Below are 26,355 nucleotides of genomic sequence, written 5' to 3'. Positions count from 1 at the left end.
TCTGTTTCTCTCCCTCTCCCCCTTCTCTCCAAAATTTCTCTGTTTCCTATCAAATAAGTCAAATAAATAAATAAATAAAAGTTAAAAAGGAAGGAAGGAAGGAATTCTCCCTTATTCTACTACCCTGCCACTTTTTTTCTGGAAGGTCACAAAATTGATTCCCTTGCTTCTGATTCTCCCCTATTTGGTTCATCCTAAAGGTCTGCCAGGGAAGAATATGTTCCAGGATCAGAACTTGATCATACCAGGAGAAAAGGGGACAGGTGCTGGTGGCCAAGACAAACACTCCAAAACGGGTGTCCCTAAATTCAGAAGATATTGTTAGCTAGCACTTCCCTAATTGTTGGTATGCATGAGACCCTTTCTGTTTCATTTGGTTTAAATCCCCCCTGCTTAACACTATTCTATTTACATAACCACTTCATTCTATTTACTGTTAACAAGTTCCACCCTCCCTCCAGGGCATTTGTGGTTCAGTGATAGGATTCTCGCCTAATCTGCCCCCTCCTTGTCACACTCTGATTTTTACCAGTCACTTTTCTCTCCACCCTCTCTATCTCACATCCTGTTTCCACCCTACTTGGCAAATATATATAAAGACAGCATTGTGAGTTTTAATATACTTTAGTTTAGCTTAGCTCGGCTTAGATTGTGCTGCGCCCTGCATGAATAAAGAGATACTGCCTACAGCTCAACTATGAGTCCCTGGTCGTCTGTTACCCGCCCGTGCCCATGAAGCCAGCCCGGCGAAAACAACCTAACCCGTCGAAAACGACACCTAATGTCACCTTTACTGCTACACTCATGACCCCTGAAAGCTGAGTAGAAATGTTCTAGAGAGTTCTGTAACCAGATGGCTCTAGTAAATCTCAGGAGATGCATTTTCCCTCTCCAGGGCCTACCCCTTGCATGCTTGTTCTGCTTAGAATGGTTCAAAGTCACATGCCTGCCCTTCAAAGTGAGCCTTTCACTCCACTACTCTATCTTTTGGGGTTGCAGGAAGAGAGGTTGAGGGAAGAGGCAGATGGCAGTTAGATTCTTGGATCAGTGGGGGTATGCGACTGTGTGGTGATTTATCTGCACAGTGCCCAGAGATTCATCATTTTTTCAATTTTTATGGTAAGGCCCCAGAATCCTTTTGGGCCTAAGAAAGGACATAACTGTCACACAAATAAACAAGAAAATATAGAGATGCACCATTGGTAGCCACAGACTGAGCAGAAGTACCCAACACCTGAGCCCTGGTCTTCTCAAGAAGGTTAGTGTTCAACCTTTCTATAGGAACCTTTCCATTCACATCAGAGACTGAAAGAGAAGCCCACAAGCTACCCTGGATGTGAGCACCAGCAGGTACAACCATCCCAAAGCTCAGAATTGTACCCAGGAGTTGTTCAATCAAAACAGGATGGGTGGATGGATGGATGAACTGCTGTATTCTTCCTCATGCTCACTGTAGAACAGGTCTCAGACAGCATCCAGAAGTTGGGCTACTGTTCCTGTACTAGAGGAGAACAAAGCTAGCAATGGGCACCTTCCAAAGGAAGCTTACAGAAAAATTGTCCACAGAAGAACCAAGATTTATCACAGAGAGAGAGAGAGAGAGAGAGAGAGAGAGAGAGATGCACACATACACACATATGCACAGGAATCAGCACTTTCCTGTTTACCCTGATCCTTATCCCCTGTGAGGCAGGTCCTCTCATCCCCTACTGATCTGGTCCTGGGTCACCACCACTTACTTGCTCTCCCTATACTGCCTCTCCCACCCTATGCCTACCAACCCCACCCCACCCCCCAAAAAACAAACAAAAACAATACCACTGCCTATTCTCCAGATCAAACAAGAACCAATGTTTTTAAAATAGGGATCTGAGTCTGACATAGATAATATTTGAGATTTTTCATCCCACCCAGAAAAAGATGCAGAATTCCTCCTCTCCCATTCCTTCCTTCAAGTTGCTGTGGTGCCCTCAGCTCCACTAGTCTCTTTTAGTCTCCCTCCTATCATTCACTCATCTCCTGGAATAAGAATTCTCAGTATTCTCTACTGGACCACTCCTTCCCTACATAGTCCCAAGGTGCTCATTCTCCCCACCCACCCCCACTTTGTGCCTGCTCCAATGCTACTCCTCCAAGAAGTCTTCCCTGATCTCTCAGGGTAACACATCTGACTCTCCATCCACTTATCCTTTCTAGTACCTCTCCCACCTGGCATCACATCACCTTGTGCATTGATTCACTTAATTGTTTCTTCCGCTACACTCTTATTTTACAGTGAGTTTTGTGAGAACAAAGACCATGTCTGTTTGGCTTGCTACTAAATCCCAGTGCTTAATGCATAGTAGTCAAAAACTCATACATGTTGATTAAATCAATTCCCATTTGAAAGACTAAGTAACTGAGACTTGGAGAAGTAAAGAAACACCTTAAGGAGTTAAGCAGAAAGCCTTGTTAGTACCCTAAACTTTGTGCTCAGATTAAGACCAAACCAAGACATCTGAGGCAACAGGCCCAGGGCCCAGGACCTTAGAAGTGTCCCCACAGGACAGAGGACTCCCAAGGTGTTGCTCAGATAATGAATTCTGATAGGTAATTATATTTGGCAAGACATAATTAACTGTACCATGCATCAACAGCATTGGAGGAAAAAAGTGACCTTAACTTCTGCAAGTACCCAGGCAGTTTGCAAACCAGATTATTACTACATATAAATATTTAATGAGGCTTGCCCTCCAGATCTCTCTTCCTTGTCCACAATCATTAAATATAATCCTGCAGCCGAAATTCAAACTCAGCAGAGTTTTATGTGGGAGGAAGGAGACTTCAAATCCACTGATGATCCCAATTAACTTTTCATATTTTACTCTCAATAGCATATGAAGGAAAAATCAGGTGGAGAGAATATAACAACACTTCTTAAGAAGCCATTGGGCATTGCTGTGGGTTGAATAGTGTTCCATCAACATTCATGCCCACCTAGAACCTCAGTGACCATATTTGGAAATAGGGTCTTTGCAGATGTGATTAGGGAAAATGAGGGGGAAATGAGACTTGAGGGGGCTCAAGTGACTCAACAGTGCCCAAGGGCATACAGGGACACATAATAGCACAGCCAAGTGGCAGTGGAGGCAGAGACTGAAAGAATGTAATCACAAACCCACAAACACTAAGACCACGAGGAGCTGGTACATCACAGAACCCTCTAGAAAAAGTACAGCTCTCCCCACTTCTTACTCTGAACTTCTGGCCTCCAAGCTGTGGATGAATTTGTCTGAATTTTTCTTGAGCCCCCTTAGTGAGTGGTCATTTGTCTCCAGTCCAAAGAAGCAAACATGGGCAAAACAGCAGTGGCCTAGCAGGAACTACCCCACTAAGACAGGAGTTCCCACCCCAGTCACATTCTACTCCCATGTGCCTAGCCTGGAGGTTCCTGGTCCCTTATTACCAAGTGAACTTCTCTCTGGATGTTTTAGTGCCAGGGGAACGAATAACTCAAATCCCCCTCTTTTGTCTTAAAAGACATATGGTTGACTCAGCAGAGCACATGCTTTGTAAATATGTTTAGCCCCTAATGCTACTTATGGCCTGACCGATGTTCTGCTCATGCATTCTCTCTTTCCCTTCATCTCTGTCATTAAATAAATACATCTTCAAACAAACAAAGAAGACAGATGGTTACCACTAGTATGGACCCAGAAGGTGAGCCCCAGAAGGGCACAAAACTTGCCCATTTGCCACCCATCAATCAACAACTAGCACTCTGTGAGGGGCACACAGGAGACACTTGACACACACTCTGAGTTTATGAGTGAGTGAAGTTTAGGACTAAGCCTGGGGAAGTTCAGGGATATCTTTCAAAACCAGTGACTGTGCATTTCAAAAGCAGTATTCCCAAATTCTCTGACCTGATTGTGACTGATGGCACAGGCAGGCTGGGCTGGACTGGGCTGCTGGTTTCCAAGGGCAATGCCTCATCAAGAATTCTATCCCTTAAATGGAGCTGCACTTTATCTTCTCCTGCAGAATGAATTGATCTTGATGTCAATCAGACAGAGTTTGCCTCCAACTCACTCACATAGCAGATTAGCGAGCTGATCAAACGCTCTGTTAATGCGGCACTTTAATAACAATATCACTTAGATCTCAAGCTGCTTAATTAGATTTCACTCATTGCCTTCACTCGCCTCATTTGAACGGGGCTCCTTTATAATTTATGGTCTTTATGCATTTGGTTGTTCATTTGTAAAACAGAAGAAAACAATCACCAGGTAAAAGGAAGGCTAAAGCAGAACTTTTTTTTTCCCCAGCCAGGAACCTGTAAGGCCTTGGAGGGAGGCCAGCAGAAAGAAAGCCTGTTGAGAACCTTCCTTTTCTTCTGGAAAGTTCCTAGGGGGTTGGATAGCATGTCCCAGTTTATTTTCCCAGCTAGATAAACATCTTTGGAGGTGATATGCTATCACTACCCCCTTAGGAAGGTTTCCTATGACACAGGCCCCACCCATCAGCCTGTTTGACTCCAGTTGGCCCCTGGATTGGTTCAGAAATAGGCACGTGGTCCATGTCTGCCCAATGAGGGAGCTCCCAGACAGATTTGCTGCCAACTAGGATGCTGGGGCATCGCTCAGAGGCAGCAAAGTCCCCACCCCAGGTGAGCAGGGTTCCTGAGAGGACCATGAGTTGAGCTGGAAGAGAGGGGAACAGATTTCTGGGGACCCTCCGGATTCAGTTACACAGCTACGATGTTCTGCGTATGTAAATTTTGTAAGTCATATTGTTTTCCTAGGTTTATTTGAACTGAATTCCTTAGGCCTGCAAGATAAAGAAGCTCGCTTCTTCTAGCGTTTGCCAGAAGCTCCGCTAGTACATGTGAATGATAATCCTCATGAGAGGGCGCTAGTGACCAATTCTTCTCCAAGTCAAATTAGCCACTCATTTCTAAGCAGAAAGCATGTGAAGCGAATGGTTAAGGTACCATTTTGAATTGGTAGGGAAGAGAATAGTTATCTTAGCCATTTCCTTATATCATCCAGAATTTCAACATCATCCCAACTCCCTAAAGCATTACACGTCCCTTTGCTCCACTTGAGTTTTTCTCCTTAGCATTTATGATTTAACATCCTAAATATTTCACTGGTTCACCTTTTTATCCTCTATTTCTCTCCACTGAAATGTCAGCTCCCTGAGAACAGAAGTTTTCCTGTGGCTGGTTCACTATTGTGTGTTCATATCAGCAGGAAATGGTCCATGGTAGTCATGCATAAATTATCATCTTTGAATGTAGAATAAATTAATCTATTGTAGAAATTATATTAGTAACTAGAAAAAGATAGAAAGCAAACAGTGGGGATGTTTATTTTTCTTGCACATAAAGGAAGTCCCAAGGTAGATAGTCCATGACTGATGTGTAGACATATTGTATTCCCTGGGACCTAGTAGGCACTTTCTGTTCTTATCTTGCCTTGTCCTCAGTGCATAGTTTCTGTCATCAAGGTTATCTTATGGTCCAAGATTGCTGATACTCTAGTCTCATGTTTTGTATTCCATGAAAGAAAAAGGGTAGACCACCCCCTCTTTCTTTTTTTTCTTTCTTTCTTTCCTTTTTTTTTTTTTTTTTTTTTTTTTTTTTTGAGGCAGAGAGAATGAAAGTGACTACAAATCCAAAGCTTCCTTTGATGTGGTAGGGGCCAGGCTCAAACCTGATTTGCATACATAGCAAAGCAGTGCACTCTACAAGTGGCCTATTTCATCAGCCTGAGGTAGACCTTCTTAATGTGCTTTCTCAGAAAATCAAATAAGTGGTTTCTGTAGGCATGTTCTTGACTACCACTTGCTGCTGCAAAAGACATTTGGAGATGTGGTCTTTTTTAAATAAGCAAATTGTCACCCACAATAAAAATCAGTGTTTTTGTATTGAAAGATGAGGGTGGGTCATGGGTAGGCAAGTATGAATCTCTGGGGTGTGTGTGTGGGGGAACACCCAAAAAAATCATGTCAACACATAAATAATGGTACACTCATAAGACAGAAAACTTCCAAGCCTTCAATAATCTAGTATTTGGAAAAACTCTTATTAGTGTGAGAAAATATCTCTGATTCAATGTCACTTGCAAAAAAGTGAGATACTAAATGATCCAAAGTCAATTTCTGTAACACTTTGTATACACACATGCACACATAGACACACATATACAGCATGAAGACTAACTGCAGGTGGCCTCTATTTTCAAAAATATTTTTAATTAGCTTACTTATTGGATAGAAACAGAGAAAAATTGAGAGGGGAGGAGAGAGAGAGAGATGGAGAGCTCTGCAGCACTGCTCCATAATTTGGAAATTTTCACTGCAGGTAGGGACTGGGGGCTTGAATTCTGGCCCTTGTTCAGTTTAACATGCAAGCCTAACTGGGTATGTCAATGCTTGCCCCCTCTATTTTGTTTTTATGTTGTATTTATCAGATGTTTTCAACAAACGTATATTGCTTAATGGTGAAAAGAAACAAATTGTTAAACTTTTTAGAGAAGATAGAGGTGAGTCAAAAGTTCACTCCTGGTGTAGTTTTGTCCTGTTCTAGCATGTGGTAAAACCTGGGACAGAAGGGAAAGAAAGAGAAGGAAAGTAGAAATGGGAAAAGACTGGAGAAGGGGCAACAAGTAGAGAGGAGAAAGGAGGGGCAGGGGAAGAACAAAACAGTCAGGAACAGGAAGAGGGTGATGGAGGGAAGGAAGGGATAGGGAATGTAAGGGCAGGCAGGGAAGAAGACAGAGAGAGGCAAGAGCAGAATGGGAAGATGGGAAAGGAGATTAGAATGGGGGGGGGGAAGAAGAGATTGTCTGGATGCAGTGTGGAACTATACTTGGTAATCTTACAAGCTTGTAACCACAGGAAAAAAATTTTTTTTAACTGAAAGAAACGATTTCTAAGATGCTGGCTATTTTGCTGGGAAAGACTGAAAAGAAAACACTAGAGTTGTGTTTCCTACACAAACTCCCAAGAGTGCTCACTCACCCCTCTAAGATGACCCCAGGTCTCTGGAACTCCAAGCAGGAACCCCTCCTCCCCTCCCTCCCTCCCTCTGGAAATGCTGCAGCAAACTCACAGCTGGCACTGACTCACTCTCTTTCCCCTGCCTGTGCCCTTCCTGAAATCTCTCCTATTTGTGCATTGCAATCCCAGCTTTCTATGAGCCCAGCAGTTACCTCAACTCAAAATCCTTCCCAAGCACTCCCAGACTTAAGCATGGACTGGGTCCTCCTCTAAGGTAGGACTCCTCCCTTAGAGGAGATGGAAATTATAACCCTTGGAGAAAGAATGTGGTTCACCAGCCCCTGCAGACATCCTTCCTAGAGAGGAGTCAGGCTCTACTAGAAGTTCATGAGAAATCTTGAAATTAGATACTTATTAAGCAACCCAGTGCTGTGTCTTGAGTCCAAGTCCTTAAAAACTTAGATACTTTAAAATGTTTCTATTAAGATAATTTCTTCCCCTCCTCCACCCATACAGCATTTCCAAATGCTGAAACCTCTCCCAATCTTGAAGTAGAACTTGACACTAAATAATATCCCCAAAACTTGTACAGTTGAAACACATGTCAGATGCCCCCAAAGAGTTTCTTTGCGAAGGGAACTAAGTCACCTCCCAAGTTTCTTCTCTCTCCTCAGCACTTTACTCACCAAGAAAGGCAGGCTCTTGCCAGGACCCAGCTGTTCTGCCATGTTCAGTAGCCACAGTAGCCACTGGGTGTGTGTGTGTGTGGTTCCTGAGGACCTACCGTGTGGGTAGCACATCCAGGAAACTGCATGTATTTTTAATGTAAGTTTAATAAAGTGTAGAGTTCAAATTGTACAGTAAAATGTGTTTCCTGTATAACAACTTCATTGTTTTGTAGAACTACTGTATCTGTTTCCTGGTCCTGCTATGATAAAGTACCAAATGTTAGCAGCTTGAAACGACACAGATGTCTTACCTCACAGTTTGGGAGGTCAGTGGTCTGCAATGGGATTCACTGGAATAAAAGCAAAGAGTAAGGTGTCTATGAGAACACCAGATGCTGGTGAGGATGTGAAAGCAACAGAAGGAAAGTTTGATGATTTCTTTCAAAACTAATCTTACTCTCAGTATATGAGCTATCCATTACTCTCCTTGGTATTTATTGAAAGGAGATAAAGACATATACCTACACAAAAGCCTTTACAGAGATGTTTATATCAACCTTAGTCATAATTGTCAAAATTTAGATGTAAACCAAATATCCCATAGTAGGTGGACAAAGAAATTGTGGTGTATGTATCCAGACAATGGAATATCATTCTGTGTCAAAAAAGAAATGAACAATCAAGTCATGAAAAAAAAAAAAAGAAGGAACATTAAAGGGTCATTATTAAACAAAAACAGTCAATCAAAACACACACACAGAGAAACACATACTGTATGACTACAACTATAAGGTGTTCCAGAAAAGGAACAAAGCTACAGGGGAAAGACAAAAATACAATAAAGATGGGAGTTGGGCTGTAGCACAGTGGGTTATGCGCAGGTGGCGCAAAGCACATGGACTGGAGTAAGGATCCCGGTTCAAGCCCCAGCTCCCCACCTGCAGGGGAGTTGCTTCACAAGCGGTGAAGCAGATCTGCAGGTGTCTATCTTTCTCTCCCTCTCTGTCTTCCCCCTCCTCTCTCTATTTCTCTCTGTCCTATCCAACAACAACAACAATAGTAACTACAACAATAAAACAACAAGGGCAACAAAAGGGAATAAATAAATTTAAAAAACAGTAATATACATGCTTTAAAATGACAATGCATTCTTTGAAAAGACAACTGAAAAATAAAGTTTTTTAAAAAAAATACAATAAAGACAAGGCACAGATACAGGGGAAGTAAAGATAAATAAATAAGGGAGTCGGGCTGTAGCTCAGCGGGTTAAGCGCAGGTGGCGCAAAGCACAAGATCGGCATAAGGATCCCGGTTCGAGCCCCCGGCTCCCCACCTGCAGGGGAGTCGCTTCACAAGCGGTGAAGCAGGTCTGCAGGTGTCTATCTTTCTCTGCCCCTCTCTGTCTTCCCCTCTTCTCTCCATTTCTCTCTGTCCTATCTAACAACAACAACATCAATAACAATAATAACTACAACAACAACGAAAAATAACAAGGACAACAAAAGAGAAAATAAATAAAATATTTTTTAAAAAAAGATAAATAAATAAGTAAATAAATAATAAAATCAGGTTTCCCAGTATGGTACTAGAAGTGTAGATACACACACAAACCCACAGACTCTGCATTATGAAGAGTGAACCTTAATGTTGGGCTTGGGATGATAATGATGTGTCAATGTAATGTCACACTCTGGGAGTGTTAAAAATCCAAATGTTGGATTGCCAGCCACTTGGAAATCAATATGCAAGAGACAAGGGTTATGTGAGAAAAGGAAAGTTGCTAAGGTGCTAGCAACCTGAGAAGATGGCAGCCTCCTGGCTGAAGAAAAAAAACGAATCTTACTCTCAGGCTGGAGTCTGGAATGTTTCTATGTATCTAAGGAAAGAAGACACAAAAGGTAGTGGAAGAGAAGGAAGGGGGCCCTGGCCTATTCAACTGACTTCAGTGACTTGATAAGAGGCAGTCTGTCCCCCTTTTAAAACTTTGATATGATATTACTAAGTAATACATTTTTCCTGGAAGCCTACATGACTTTTTCTTAATACTTAATACTCCTAATACTAAGGAGATGATGAAAAAGATATAGGAAGTATATATGTGAAAATGGAGTACTGCATAGTTGTAAGAAACAATGGCACGTTCTCCTTTACTCCTACATGAATGGAAGAATCATGTAGAGCAAGATAAGCCAGAAGAAGAAGGACAAAAACTGGATGATCTCACTCACAAATGGGCTCAAAGAAGCAAAACAAAGGGCAATATAGGGTGAATCTTCAGTGGTCCGTAGTCTATGGCAGCAGATTCAGAAGGGACTCAGAAGTGGGCAGGGAGTACTACTAAGGAGAGGCTGGAAACCTAAGACCCTATGGTGAGATAAGACGATGAAATGGTGGGGGGTGAAATGCACTGATATCTATCTTGGCAAAATGTGGAAATGTACTCTTGGGACAACAAGAAATCCTGTTAACCAGCATTTCTTCAATAAAGCTATATTGGAGTTGAAAAAAAATAAGAGCTATGTGGATAGCAAGATGGAATCTCTCATGCTTCCTCACTACAAGTGGGGGATACTGGTAACAGAAGAGTCCATGAATGGGTGGGGATGGGTAAATGAGAGATCTCTGCACCTTCTGCTCAATTTTTCTGCTGGCCTTAAAACTGTTCTCTGAAAAAAGTCTTGTAATATTTTTTTAAATAAAACTCAGAGCTTAGGTAATTTTACATCTCCTATATGTGTCAGAAGAATTTCAGTAGAATTGAGGAGATTCGTTTCTATGACGACACGATAATTCAGCTATGTTAGATTAAAATCTTTAGATTTGCTAGTATTGTAAAACAACAGACTGATGTTTCTCTTAATGTTTTATTCCACTATATGATACATATGAAATATTTCTGCTCTGTTTCTGCAGCAAACTCTGAAAAATGTCGTTGATAACACCAGTAAAATCATCGCGTGCTTGCGTACAAATGCTATGAATCATCATCAGTTTATAGAACTGCTGAAAGAAGTGGAAGACAATGAATTTAATGATCTTGTGTTCTTTGCTCACTGGTTGAGTCTTGAAAGAGTTTTATGAAGATCTGCTTAGTATTAACTCTTAATTCAAGACTGCTTTGAAACAATATGACATACTATGTATTCAAAACCAAAGACTCCAATATTGCAGTTTGGTTTAAAGTTTACTCACTGTGGGGACAGGTGGTGGTGCACCTGATTGCACACACGTCACAATGCGCAAGGACCAGGGTTAGAGCCCCCAATTCCCACCTGCAAGGGGAAAGCTTTGCAAGTGGTGAAGCAGGTCTGCAGGTGTCTCTGTTTCTCTCTCCCCTCTCTATCTCCTCCTACCCTCTCAATTTCTGACTGTCTCTATCCAATAAATAAATAAGAATAATAAAATGTTTATTCACTGTTATCACACAGCATATAGAATGTATACAATTTGAAGCTCTAAAGAAAAGCTTACTGGTAGAGCACACACACTACAGTGCACAGGGACACAGGCTCAAGCTCCCATCCACCAGCCCACACCCACAGCAGAAAATTCAGGAGAAATGAAGCAGTGTTGCTTTCTCTCTCTCTCTCTCTCTCTCTCTCTCTCTCTGCTGGGAAATTGTGCAGATGCAGTCACATCTGCCATGTTGTGCCCTCAGGGCACTGTCGATTCCCCGTGATAGTTGCAGTGCTCTGGTTACTCCTCCCCCTTCCCATTCTCACAAGAGTTATTATCCTACCCTGGAGTGCTATGGTTACTCCTCCCCCTTCCCATTATCACGAGAGTTATTATCCTACCCTGGAGAGCTATGGTTACTCCTCCCCCTTCCCATTATCACGAGAGTTATTATCCTACCCTGGAGTGCTATGGTTACTCCTCCCCCTTCCCATTATCACGAGAGTTATTATCCTACCCTGGAGAGCTATGGTTACTCCTCCCCCTTCCCATTCTTGCCAGAGCTATTCCCATAAAAGCCCTCCTTCTTCAGCCCCTTTCTCTCTTGCCTGCCTTTCACTTCGGTGATTAGACGCAGGGAAGGTTGCTGCACGAGGAGGCCATTTTTGCTACCTCCACGTGGCCAAAACTGCTGCTCTCTCACCCAACTCTGAGGTGCCAGCGCAAATAAAGGATTGAGTCCCTTTCTGCTCCAAACCTCCTTTTTCTGCGTCCTGCTGCTGCAAGTGACATCCGTGTCTCTCTCTCTCTCCCCCTTCCCTATGCTCCTCCCCCTTCCCTCTTTCTCTCTATCTATACCAAAAATAAATAAATAAAATATTAAAAATATTTTTAAAAAATACACGTTTATTAGTGACCCGGTTAGCCAGGTAGTGAAAGAGAAGGGGTTGTCAATTTATGATAAAATTTAATACTTTTAAAATACAAATGAATAATGATGACTTTCACATTTTTACAACATGAATCAGTAGGCAAATTATTTAAAATGCAATTTACAGCAAAATTCACTGTAAATGCTACCAAAAATTCTGAAGAGTGCTTTGCTGATGATAAATTAAGAGTTATTTTTCAATTGCATTCAACGTTAATAATACTGAGTATCACAGTGAATTCACTTCACTTTGTTTCAAAATTGATATGCTTTTGCTTCAAGGTCAAATCACTTCTTAAGAGATAGACCAGCTTATCAGTGAGGATCCAAATATTAACAGAAAATTACTTCAATGAGTTTTCATACACAATTTTCTTATGGGAGAACTTTTCAATACATTTTGAATAGCTAAGGCATGGTAATCTACTTTTTCTACTGTAGACTATACAAAATTCTGAAGAGGTAGCTGTTCTTAGCAGTTAAATTGAAAAATACTATAAGTATAAAATGCCCTTGCTGAATTTCAAAAAATTTTTTTTAAAAAAAAGCAAAATAGCAATAATTCTGTATGTATTATATGTTGAAATGATAATTTGAGATACACATAAAATATATTTTTTAATTAATGTCATCGATTTCTAAGATTTAGCATGTCTCTATGTTTTTATTAGATGACTGGAAATTATACATATGGTGCACATTATATTCCTACTAAACAGTGCACAGTTAGACTTTCTTTTCAGAAAAATTGAAGACTATACTAAGGAGATGCCCTTCCTTTCCTTTGTTTGCATTTCATATCATGAGTGCAGTCCATTTTAATAAAAGTCATAGAAATAGTGGTTAAAGCCAGTCAGCACATTTGATTTGGTCCAGGTCAGGTAGGGAAGAAAGAGAAAACATTACTAAAGAGAAATTTATTCTGTGCATCAAAGAGAAGTGTCTGCCTCTTGGCCAGTGATTGAGAATAGGGGTCTCCTGTCCAGGTCTTGGAAATAGTTCACCTTCCCAACCTTTCTGGATGTAGATCCAGAAACTTGTTTAAATGAATCTGAACCCTTGTTTCTGCTATTTGCATTTGAATACCCCATACTGGGCCAAGTCCATATTTAAATAGTGAGAAAACTCCATGAACCAAGAGGGAAAATAAGGTTCTTCCTTTCCATCCAAGTTGTATTAATAATTAACTAGTCAAGCTTGGTATTGTACTCAAACTCTATCTGCCCATTGGTCCATGTGATCCATCAAATTCTGAGAGGAGAATGTCAAGGTCTATTGCTATAACCGTGGATTTGTCAAGTCTTGTATCAGAGTCTGTGCTCAGAGAAACACCTGCTGGATTAGAATTCAAGTCTCCAATGTCTTATTGATGGATTGTAACTTTTATTAATATAAAGTACTTCTCTCTACTGCTTACCACTTTGATCTACAATCCTACCTAATCAGATACTGATATTTCTATCCCAAATTTGCTTTTCCCTTTATGTTGCCCCATCTATGCCCATTCATCTCTTTATTGTTAGTCTTTCTGAATCATTTTGCTTACAGGTTACATCTCTAGGACACAGTTTATAACTGAGTTTCGCTCTGTAAATGAAATGTGAGAGTCTATATCATCTACTTGATAACATTTGTTATCTGATTTCAATTTTTGTTTCCCATGTGTTTTCATTTCCCTTTTAACTTTTTGTTGAATAAACCAAGTCTTCCTGATTTCTTTATTTTCCTCTTGGATCTTAGAAGTTGACTTAGAAATGACTACTGATTCTTTTAAATGTTTTACCAAATATATTTAAATGTACATTTTTTTTCAATATAGATAAATGTTTTTTTAGCAACCTCTCCTCTAAACTGGCATTCTCTATTTTGTTTTACTCATTTCCTCTATAACAACTATGGTGAACTGGGATGGAAAAATAGTGTTATGGTTTTGCAAATAAAACTTTATTTCCTGAGGCTCGGAAGCCCCAGATTGAATCCCCAGCACCACCATAATCTAGAACTGAGCAGTGCTTTGGTCTGTCTATCTATGTTTTTATCTTTCCCTTAGTATCTCATTAAAATAAATAAAATATCTGAGAAAAAACTATAGTGATTAGGGCTCACTGTGAATTGAGTTATTTTTATCTGATATTTCTCTATATCAGGTGCATGAAAATGGGAATATTTCTCTTTTTTACTGTGTGTCATATCCCAAGGGCTTGGCATAGTGGCTATACATAGTAAGCGCTTTATAGATATCTGTTCACAAATAAAGGGATGGCTTTGTTTCTCTCTATTGCCAAGTTATAAGTGATTTGGGATTCTTGAGGTGTTGATAGTTTTTTCCTTGATGGTTTAATTTACCTACAGAATAGCCTATAGAGTAAGTCCAAGTATTACATTTGATTTATAGGTGAGAAAACATGAAAAAATTAAGTTACTCAGAGGGACACAGTATAGTATGGGCCAACCTGAGACTTGGGCTGAGACCTATTCACTACTGAAGTTTAGGTTCTTAACCCCTTTACTGGTCACATGTGCATACACACACACACACACAAACATACACACACACAATTATATACTTTACTGTAATATAAATGACATTACAACACAATGGCATGTTTTTTTATTAGTGATTTACAAAGTTACAAAGTAACAGGGGTACAATTCCACACTCTCCCCACTATCAGAGTTCTGTACTCCCATTCCCTCCACTGGAAACTGCAGTAATTCTCCCAAGGTCACAGATATGAGTTGGCTGTTGTTTCTATAACTGTGAGTTGACTATTATTCCTATAACTATATATATATTTTTTCCCACTTTTTCTATGGTCCTGCCTTCTCATCCATTTTGTCACACCTACACCTATTTCTACTTCCAAATGTACTTTCCTTTATTTCCCCCTTTCCTCTCTTGGTCCTGATGGAGTTGAATTTCAGAGCCCTTTAGTCATCTTCTCCTAACATTTCTCCCCCTCTGAATATAGACCAAAATTCTTTTGGAGATGCAAAAGGGAGGAGTTCTGGCTTCTGTAACTGCTTTGAAGCTAGCTAGGCATTGGCAGGTCAATCCATACTCCAAGTCTGTTTCTTTCTTTCTATAGAAAGATAGGGCTCTGCAAGGGGAAATAATGTAATTCAAAGTAAAAGTGCTTAATAGCCCTCTGTGATGAAACTTAGACCTAATAATCCTGGAATCCTAGTGGAAGTGCCGAAAGAAGGTATCATGATTCTGTAATGGATCAGACTTAGACCAAGTTAGCTTGGCAATCTAGCAGAAAGGCCCAAAGAAGACAGATCAGAAAAACCTAATTCTGGTTGAGAACAACAAATGACACTCACCACTTAAACAACTAGCAGACAGTCTAAGGTCATCAGATAAAAAGAAGACTACAAACGTTGGATAAGGGCAAGAGAATGGCTCACTTAATAATGGCCTTTTTCGTCAGTACCACACTGCTCCATCATCTGGGGTCCCAGTCAGGGAATCCTTGGATTCCCACACAAGTATGATGGGCCTAGGCCTCTAATTAATCCCTCTCTCCACCACCAGTGGTCACTCCATTGGGAATGCCATCATAGGCCCTCTGTGGGCCTTCCCAGGACCTTGTCCTCATTATAAAGCAGCAATGGTGGGGACTGCCCCAGGCTCTGAATGGAAGCTGGGTCATTCTGCCCTTACCACTTGAGGAAGACTGGCCCTGAAATGAGTGCAGCCTAGAATATCCCCATCTGTGGCCATGAACTGCTAACTCAGACCAATAGAGACTCAGTGGTTACACAGGTTCTTAAGCTAAAAAGAAATACACACACACACACACACACACACACACACACACCTTGGTGTCAGTAAGTTATAAGGCAGGACAAAATGTTTAATGAATAGGAACCAGAAAGTAGGAATAGAGCAGGTGAGAAAAGGGATTTTAGGGTGATAACAAGCAAGAAAGTCTATTTTAGGTATGTCCCTTGGGGCCATGACTTTAGTAGTTTTTGCCTGAGCTTGATAGTTAACATGGATGTGGGCTAAAAATATTGTCTGGGAAGATGTAGTCTGAGTTGAGAATAGAACTAGAAAACTGAATTAGGGCAGAGAGTAGCTCCCAAACTTGAAGAAAATATATAAATACAGTGAACTGTTTACCACATCAATCTGACCAGGGCCCATGTATTTTCATATTTAGCACAGAAGCCTGTATAATCTCCAAGTCCCTGTCAGTCTGAGCTTGCAGTTCATGGTCACAGCTGAGAACGTTCTAGGTTGCACTCATTTTAAGACCTGTCTTCCTAGAGTGGCAGAGTAAGCTAACCCAGCCTCCCTTTGCAAAATGGGGCAGTTTGTACCATTGCCAGTTCATAGTGAGGCCAAGGTCCTAGAGAGGCCCTTGAAAGGGTCTATGAAGATGTTCCCAGTGGAAGTGACCAGTGATGGTGGAGAGAGGAGTCTATTAGATGTCTAGGTTCATCATATCTATGGAGGAAACCTAGGATTCCCTGACTTGGGCCTCACAATGCCAAATTTTTAATGACTGAGTAGTATTCAATTCTATCTACCACATATCTTCTTCATCTAGTCACCTGTTAATGGCACTCAGATTCACTTGATGAAGAGGTTTTTGTTTGTTTGTTTGTTTTTGCCATTGTATGGCTTGGGTATCCTTGTTGTGTATTAGATATCCATATGTTTGAGTTTATTTCTGAGCTCTCTATTCTATTCCATTGGTCAGAGTACTTGCTTTTTGTCCCAGTATCACATGGCTCTATTGTTGCCACACACACACACACACACACACACACACACACACACACACACACTGCTTTTCCCCACCTCAGAAGCCACAATGGTGAGTTGAGTTACTGAGGTGCTGGGGTCTTGATTGACATCACCATTCATCTCTTCTAGGCAGCCTTCCTAGAGTACTTCTCACTGAACCATAACTCCCCTCACTAACCTTTAAAAACTATGAGGACTGCTTGTAAGAATCCTGGTGCTTGACTATTTTTTGAACAGAACAAGAAAACTCAAGTCAAGTGAAATAGCACACCTGCAATGCCCCAGGGGAGACATTAGCATCAACCTGGGATTACAATCTCTCAGGTGCTGCCCTCTTGTGGCCTGAATGTGGAATGCCAGCCAGACAAACCAATAAAGAAAGCCTTTCTGCTCTCCATTTCCATCCCTAGTTAATCAGCACAGCAACGCATCAGAAAATCATTGCCCTTTGCTAAATTCCTTAAGCATACCTACTATGTTTTCACTCTTTAGATGCTCCTGGGTAGGCTACAGCTTAATTAGAGACCAATAGCTATTTTTGTAGCATCTGCTGTTGTACAGTGACTTTTGGTTTGGGGCTCATTTTTGAAAGTTCTCTTTATTTTCCACAGATAAAACAGAAGGTAGAAGATACATTACTCATATCCATCAGTTCACGTGTGAGTGGAGAAGACAGATACTCAAAGGCTAGTGAGCTCGGGGTGTGAAACCTGTCCCACACAGAAAGCATGGATGTCTGTGTCCTGGGTTCTGTATTCTGTGCTCTCGTCCCCATTGTGAGGAGAATGAGTCTTGGCCAGATTGCCCTGGAAGGAGAGTCCAGGAGACATGATTAGAGCCCAGAGATGGGAAACAGACTTGGGATCCTCACTTTGCCTCCTGTAGACTTTGGACTTGTTATCTAAAAAGGCTGAATTTCTCCACTTGCATAAGTAATACTATATACCTTGTAGAGGGTGGAAAATGAAACATACTTTACCTTTTCATATGAAAACATACTTTTTTTTCATACCTATCAGTGGTTAATCTCACACCTGAGAGATGGCTTATATCAACAAACCAGGAAATGACAAGTATTAGCGAGGTTGGGGAGAAAAAGGGACTCTGCTACACTACTAGTGGGAATGCAAACGGGTACAGCCCCTGTAGGAGGCTGTATGAAGAGTGCTTAAACAAATGAAAATGGAATTGCCTTATGACCCAGCAATACCACTCTTAGGCATTTATCCAGTGGACGAACACTCATCACTACTTAGAAGGGACATATGCACCCTGTGTTCACAGCTGCATTATTCATGGAAGCCAAAAAGTAGGAACAGCTTAAATGCCCCTCGTCAGATGACTGGATAAAGAAGTTATGGAATGTATGGAGAGGGAAAGAAAGAGAGACATGGGCAGCCTTGCTTCACCACTCTTGAAGCTTTCCCCCTGCAGGTGGGGACCAGGGACTTGACCCTGGGTCCTTCCTTGGACACTGTAATGTGTGCACTAAACCAGGTGCCCCACCACCTGGTCCTGTGAGTTTGTTTTTACATGACCCTCATATGGAAGCTCTCATCTTAGAGATTTCCTAAGAATGGCCTTTCCCTCTCAGGGACCAGTTCCAAGACAACATGGAAGGCTGGACCTCTTGGTTTTCCAAGAGTGGATTAACCCCTATGAACAGGTTTTTGTCAAGAAGGAACCTGTCACAAAATGGATGTAATAGGAAGTAATTGTGCTAAGTGAAATAAGTAAGGAGTTGAAACACAACTACCAAATAATCTTACTCATCTATGGAATATAGATACCTAAAGCAAACAAGTTTGGAAGAAAAAAAAAAAAAAAGCAACCAAACTGTCTTTTAGACTTTCTGAGAAGTATGTTACATATCAGAGGTAAGAAGGCACAAGACTTTGGTGATGAATACAGTAACTTACATACACATGTGTATGAAATATTACCTCTGAAATCTTATAACTTTTTACACAACTGTCAAATAACTGGCAATAAAAATTACCCAAGAGAGGGGGGAGGGCTGGTAGTACACTTAGCTAAGTGCACATATTGCCATGTACAAATATCTGGTTTCAAGCCCCTAGTCCCTACTACCTTCAAGGGGAAATCTTCATGAATGGTAAAGCAGTGCTACAGGTGTCTCTCTTTCCCTCTCCCTCCCCTCTCAATTTCTCTCTGCTCTATCAAATAAAATGAAGAGAAGAAGAGAGAAGGAAAAGATGGCTGCCAGGAGTGATGGATTCATCATTCAGGCACTGAGCCCCAGCAATAACCCTGGCAGCAATAAAAAATCATCTCAGATAGCTTGCCACCAACTTATTCCCTGCATTGAGACATCTTGAAAGGAAATAATAGGGCAATTAAATAAGATGCTCTCACTCACCCTCAACAAGATCCATGACAGAAAGCACACAGCAGATCCAATGGCCCCAGAAAAGTGTTCTGGGGAACATTGGGTTGCTGAATTCCCACCTACCCTCACTGAAGGACTCAGGATTCCTTTTTATTATTAAAAATTCATGATGGTTGGCAACCACATGGGCTGCAAAACCCTTAGAGCTGAGGGGTGTGACATGTTGAAGTACTTTTACTGTTGACATGCTTCAGGGTAAAAAGGGTGAATATCCCCCAAAGAGCAGCCAGATCTCTGGCAATTTCACAGATTGTTCACATCTGGTGTCTATGCACCCAGACAACTGCACCTCATCCTGCCTGCCTGCATGATGTTCACCCACTCTTGACACATCAGCCAGGATATCCTAGCTCTCCCATGTTTTGCTGGACTACCTGTGGCTGGAGAGAGAAAATTTCCCCCCTTCTTCCCATTCTCAACCCTCTCTGTTCTTATTCCAGACCTAGGCACCGTCAGCTTGATGAAGCCAAAACACCCCCTGGCTCTGCTACCTTCCACTCTTGCTCCCACAGTAGCCAAAGACTTTGTGTTTGGGCAGACCACATCTTCACACTCCCTCATCAGAGTCCTCCAGTGCTTTCCATTACACTGAAAACCCAGGGCCCATCTGAGTCCACTCCCCCACCCCTTACCCCTGCCGGAGACCCACAGACAAACCCAGGTGATCTGACTCTTCCTTCCCATCACCTACCGTGGATGGCTCCACTGGTACTGGGCTCTCATTCTTCCAGGAACTCACCAGCACACTCACCCCCCAGCATCACATTTGCTCTTCCCACCTACTTGCATTTTTTGCAGGAATGGCACCTCTGCCTCTTCTGAGCTTCAGCCAATAGCCACCCAAGCTGCCTTCCTTGTCCACTCTAGAAGGCCTGGCCACATTCACTTTGACTCATCAAACCATACCCATTCTGTCCTGCTAGCCGCACCACTGTCCCCAAGCTCCCTATGTAAAAGCTGAACACTTTTATAGCAACCTTTCTTGGTTGTAGGTGTCTTATTTGTGGATTTATCTGACTTTGTGTGTGAACTTTAACGCCCATACTCCTTACCCTTAACCAGGGGATCATCACCCATTTTTCAGCAGTATGTTGCTTAAAGCTTACTAAACGTCAGTGGGGCTCACTTTCCTACATGCCTCTTTCAATTCATAACAAATGATGTTGCATTCACTGATCCCAACCTATTCAATGCAGTGAGTACCACCTCAGCATGCTTCACTTCAGACTGTGTCCAGAGACGCCAGGCATGGAATGTCAACCTTTCAGATTCATTACTCAGGTGAGACCATTCCTTTCAAAGGATTCTCTAATTCCGTTCCAGGTGGTTCACTTCCTAGCAAAGTCCCAAAATCTAGATATAGAACGGGTCCTGTGAGATAGAGCATAGGTTCCCATGTATCCATAAATTAGGGCAAAATAAATACCTGAAAGCAAAAGTGCGTAATAGTCTGTAGTGAGTCAGTATGAAGTTCATAATGAAATAGTGCCTACTTAGATACCCTCTTCACCTACTGTCTATTACACTTCCCTCACTCACTCCAAAGCTAATCTTACCAAAGAAAGGACTGCAAAAGCTGAATAAGGGCAAGATACTGGCATACTTTAATGATGACTTTTTAGTCACTATCAGGCTGCCCCATCACCTAGGGCCCTATTCGGGGAGTCCTGAGATTCCCAAACAGACATGATGGGCCTAAATCTTGAATAAATCCCTCTTTCCATTGTTACCAGTCATCTCTATCAAGAACAACACAACAGATCCCTTTGTGGGCCCCCCCATAGGACCTTGCCCTCTACTTGGATCAACAACAGTAGAGAATATTCCATCCTCCGAAGGAAGGCTGGACAACATACTCTATGCTACACCTGAAGAAGATGAGTTTATATTGGGGCAGCCTGGAATGTTCCTACTCATGACCACAGAATGTGAGCTCAGATCTACAGAGATGCAGAGGTCACATAGGCTCCTAGTCTGAATATGGGCCCCAGATCACATCAAATTGATGGGGTTTACAATCAGCAATATCTATACACCTTTCCCATATTTGGAAGCTACTCTCTTCCCTGATCCAGCTTTCTGGTCCTTTTTCCAGCCATGACATCATCTCCCCAGACAATAACTTGGATCCACCTACATATCAGATTTCAGGCTCAGGGTAAAAAAAAAAAAAAAAGTCAAGCCACAGGCCCTTTGGAATATAACTATAATATGCCTACTAGCTATCTACAAAACAAAGGACCCCCCCAAAAAAAAATCTTCATCTGCACTATTCCAGCCTTTAGGTTCATGATTAGTCAACAACTTGTTTGGCTTTATATGTTTAACTCTCTTTTCAGCCACAGGTTCCGGATGCTAGCATGTTGCCAACCAGACTTCCCTGGACAGACAACCCCACCAATGTGTCCTGGAGCTCTGATTCCTTGCCCCACTTGGGAAAGAGAGAGGCAGGCTGGAAGTATGGATCAACCTGTCATTGCCCACGTTCAGTGGGGAAGCAATTACAGAAGCCAGACCTTCCACCTTCTGCATCCCACAATGATCTTGGGTCCATACTCCCAGAGGGTTAAAGAATAAGAAAGCTATCAGGCAATCGGATGGAATATGGAGTTCTGGTGGTGGAAACTGTGTGGACTTGTACCCCTCTTATCCTATGGTTTTGTCAATGTTTCCTTTTTATAAATAAAATTTTAAAAAGCTTACTAAATGACCTATAAATATTTGTATAATGCCCTATAATGCCTTATTTGTATGAAGCAATGGGACTACCTCCACAAAGCACATAGTATAGGACTGTAAATTTTAAGAAATTAATAAGTACAATATGCCTGTTAAATACAAATTTCAAATAATCAATCCATACTCCCAGCCTATCTCTCTCTTTCCCTAGTGGGGTAGTGATCTGAAGAGGTGTGGTTCCAGGATACATTGGTGAGATCATCTGCCCAGGGAAGATGTAAGGTTGGCATCATGGTAGCATCTACAATTTTGTGGCTGAAAAACATTACAATATAAAGCAGATAAACCTATAAATATAAACCTAGAGGTAAGAATATAGCAGGTAAGATTTCAGATCTTCATGCTGGAAGAAGCTAGGAAGTCTATTTTAGGTATATTCCAAGGGGCCCATGACTTAACTAATTTTTGCCTGAGCCCAATAAGCTAACATGCATAAATTCTAAACAGTGTTGGGATCATAATTATACACACAAGCAAAAAGTATAGTTGTTTATCTGAAATTCAGATTTCACTGGGAATCTAGTATTTTATCTGGCACTCTTGACCAAATAGGACCAACATTTTGTGCTCAGGCAGTGGTTTCTGAACCTGGCTGGGAAGCTTCCTAGAACTATCAACCCCTGGGATACACCCCAGACAGATTAATTCAACCTCTGGGTTTGGGCCCAGCTGCTCCTGACTTTGTATGTCAGCCAAGTTTGGAGAGGATGGTGCTGGATGTCTCAGTGCACATCACAGCAAGTGACTGCCCCAGCTTTGAGGAGTGGGTAATTCACTGTCACCTCTACAAAGTTCTGCTAGGAGGAATAAAGTAAACCAAGTCCTCTCGTCCCTGAAGGGAGGAAGGGGAAGGTAGCCTGGGCCCACACTGAGGGCCTATCAGTTTTGTTCTGTGCATGTAGTCTCAATTCCTGGCAGTGGGTTAAATAAACTGGCCCCTCTCCCAAAAAATTCTAGGTGATGACCCCCAGAAGCCATGAATGTGGCCTTATTTGGAAAAAAAATCTCCTTAGAGATGCACTCACGTGAGTTAAGGGTCACTTGATGAGCACATGGATTTGGGATTGACCCTAAAGATAAGTTGTCCTTACAAGAAAAGAGACCTGAGACATAGAGGGTCATGAGAAAACAGAGGCAGGGACAAGCTGGAAGTTAGGGGGGTTGTGCCTTTAGAAATCATTCCAGGTGGTGCTAGTCTTGAGCCCCTGCTTTATTCATTTACTTCTTGTAAAGCCAGATTCCCCATCATTCATTCATTCATTCCTGCTGTCTCCTAAGCACCTACTATGTGCTACTAACTTTATAGGTTAGTTCAGAGGAAGACACTTGAATAGGTACAAATATCTAATATAATGTAAGAGATTATTGTACCGCCAAGAAGAAAGAGGGAGCAGAATGGAGCAGACAGGGTTGGAGAGGTATACAGATATGCACTGGGGAGACCTTCCCCGCAGTGGCACAAGGGAAAAGGTGACAGTAGCTCACTGAAGACTTGGTTAATGGACCACTCTCAGTTATGAAGGGTTAAAAGGAAGTAGAGAGTGTAGTCTACTTGGGAGAAGCCCAAAGGGGACATTGTGCCCCCATGAAGATCCCACCCCAGCAATAACTTTACTTGGTGGGGGGGTGGACTTCACTGCTTGGGTAGTTGCCTCTCCAAGCAACCTCCAAATGACCCCAATCTGGGAGGAGGATGCCTCCACTCCCTCCTAAGTCCCCACACCCCCATTTTGGCCAGGCCACAGGCTGTCTGTCCCCAAGGCCACCCCAATTCTGTTCTCCCACAACCTCTGATCCTCCCACAGTCCCTGACCCCAGGATAGGGAGGCTCCCTCAAAGGACAGAGGCCCCTTTCTCTCTACCCTGAAGGGGCCTTATTGTTTCCTCTTCAATGATCATAGAATTTCTTTGTGTGGGGAGAAGGCAGGAGAAGGTCTAATGGCAGCAAAGGACCAAGGAAGCCTCCGCCACCACCACCACTATTTACTATACATTACAGCCTAAGTTCTAGATGGTCCCTGCATTGCTTTCTCCACTTCTCTGTGGGCATTACAGGACTCTAGGACCAACTGCAGGAAGAAGCAGAGGTCCAAGGCCAGTGGTGTGGAAATGGGCAGAAGGCAAAGTCCCTACTCTTTGGTGACCTAATGTTAGCACTAAAAAGCACTTAACCACCAAATAGAACCCCTTGGATCCTCAGGAAAGTGAGACAGTTAACTGTTCTTATTTACCAAATGACTTCGCCTCAATTTCCTGGTCTGTTGATGGGGACAGAAAGAGAGCATAGGATTCGACACATATGAGCACTGCAGCCAGATTGTCTGGGATCAGATCCCTGCTGCACCTCATACAAGTGAAGACACCCAGCACACCCTGCCTGGCTTCTTGTAAGACCTTGATTTCTTCACTTGCCGAATGGACATGGTAACAGTTCCTACCTCAAATGGTTCTTCTGGTGTAAATGACTTAATTTATGTCACGTGCTTGAACAGTGCAAGGCATGTGGGTGCCTGAGTAATGACAAATTTAATTATTTATTTCAATATTCACCTATACAGTTTATTCTCATTATTCCCATACTGAGAATAAAATCTATTTAAAATAATTCAAACCAATTGAAGTCAAAAGGAATATCTGATAGCACACTACTTACAAGAGAATCACCTAAAGTCAAATTACACTCAAGAATAAATGCATAGACATATAAAAGATAAATAAAGATGCAGCTGTACAGAAATCTTGCAGTGTGTGTGTGTGTGTGTGTGTGTGTGTGTGTGTGTGTGTGTGTGTGTGTGTGTGTGGTTTCTGCAGATGGCAAATTCAAAGAAATGGCCATGAAAAAGACTATCAAAAGTATTAAATAGTAGAATCTCAGTCATAAAGCATGAGAAAAAGGTTATTATTTTTTTTATCTATCACCAAGGTTTTACCACTCTAACTTGAGTTTCATTTTCCAGAGAGAAAGGGAGACAGAAAGACAAAGGAAAGAGGAAAAACACCACAGCACTGAAGCTTCCTCCTACATGGTGGGGGTCTGTTTCAAGTCTGGTTTGTGTGCATGGAAAAGCAGACACCCTCCTAAGTGAACTATCTTGCTGGGTCAACAAAGATGTCTGTTACATACATGGCATATACATACATATTAAGACATATTCACAATGGTAATATGGTAGTCATGAATCTTTGTGTTTCAAAGAGCTAAATGGATTTGACTTGTCATTATGCTTAGATATTTCACCCTACAGAAAACTTTCCAGAGTACTTTAAGTCCTCTAGAAGACTTTCTATGAATTCTATCACAACATTTATGGTCAGTATTTGCAGTTTTCTGTTTAACTGTCTCTCCCTTCACCCCTATTAGAATTTAAGCCTGGAGGTCTCAGACAATGTCTGCCTTGTTCATTTTTTATGCTTTTAATGCCTAATACTCAGTAACTTGGTAAGTATTCAATAAATGTTCATTAGATGCATGACAATTAGAAAATATATTCAATTTTCTATCCAGGCAAGAGTGTACATTTTCCCTAGATATTTGTGCGTAGTTATTAAAAAAAAATCCTAGTTATTTGGTCAAAAGAAAACTAAAAATTTGAAAGTATAAAAAATAAACAGATTGTATTTTCTGTACATTCTATTTTATTGTTTCTTGCTTTCTTCATTTAGTTTAATTATTTTTTGTTAAAACATGAAAAATTTTTCATATTTTATGAAAACATTTTTATATTTTATGAAAAATATATTTATATATTTTATATTTCATGAGAAATATTTTCATATTTTATGAAAACATTTTTCATACTGTAATCTTATAGCAAGACAATAAATAAAAATAAGAAAATAAACAAAAATCCGAATCTGCAAGAAATGAAAATCACTTTGTGACATTATTCCAGTCAAAGAAGGAGTCAAAACTTAAATTAGAAGTTATTTATGAAAGATGTTATAGATGACAATAATTCACATACACAAATGTATGGGTTGTGACCAAGTCTACACCCAGAGGAAGAAAATGAGAGACTGAAATGCTTTCATATTTTAACAAAAAATAATTAAACTAAATGAAGAAAGCAAGAAACAATAAAATAAAATAAAAAGAGCAACAACAAAAGCCTAAGGAGAGCAGAATGAAGGAATTAATAAATATAAAATAAAAAATAAGAGATTAGAAAACAGAATATACACTCAAAAGCATATTTTTGAAAGGCAAGAAATAGACATGGCTATGAAAAGTCACACATAGAAACGTGTATAGTCTCATCAGAATTATCATTTTAAAAAGGACTATAAAACATCTAGGGGTAAACTAAGGAATAGCTGCTTTTCTATAAAGAAAGAAAGGAAAAAAAGAAAAAGAGGATTTACTAATGAGAGACAAATTGTGCTTCCTCGTACTCAGTACCTGTAAACACATCAGCCTCGTTCAAATTAAGAAGTAAATTCAATAAAATTTCCATCACAACAGATGTTA

General features: G+C 41.1%; 1 long non-coding RNA gene across 1 annotated transcript in view; it reads right to left on the bottom strand.

The window, feature by feature from the left end:
* LOC132541810 (uncharacterized) overlaps window positions 1-26,355 on the bottom strand; it is a 56,041-nt gene that overhangs the window by 13,373 nt on the left and 16,313 nt on the right. Inside the window, exon 2 of the long non-coding RNA XR_009552892.1 lies at window positions 3,906-4,017. This is a non-coding gene — a long non-coding RNA (uncharacterized LOC132541810). The remainder of the gene's footprint in view (window positions 1-3,905; window positions 4,018-26,355) is intronic.

This window comes from Erinaceus europaeus, chromosome 1 (assembly GCF_950295315.1).
Source record: "Erinaceus europaeus chromosome 1, mEriEur2.1, whole genome shotgun sequence".
NCBI classification, from domain to species: Eukaryota; Metazoa; Chordata; class Mammalia; order Eulipotyphla; family Erinaceidae; genus Erinaceus; species Erinaceus europaeus.
Note: the sequence above shows the minus strand (reverse complement) of the source record. Positions and strands in the feature narration are given on the sequence as shown.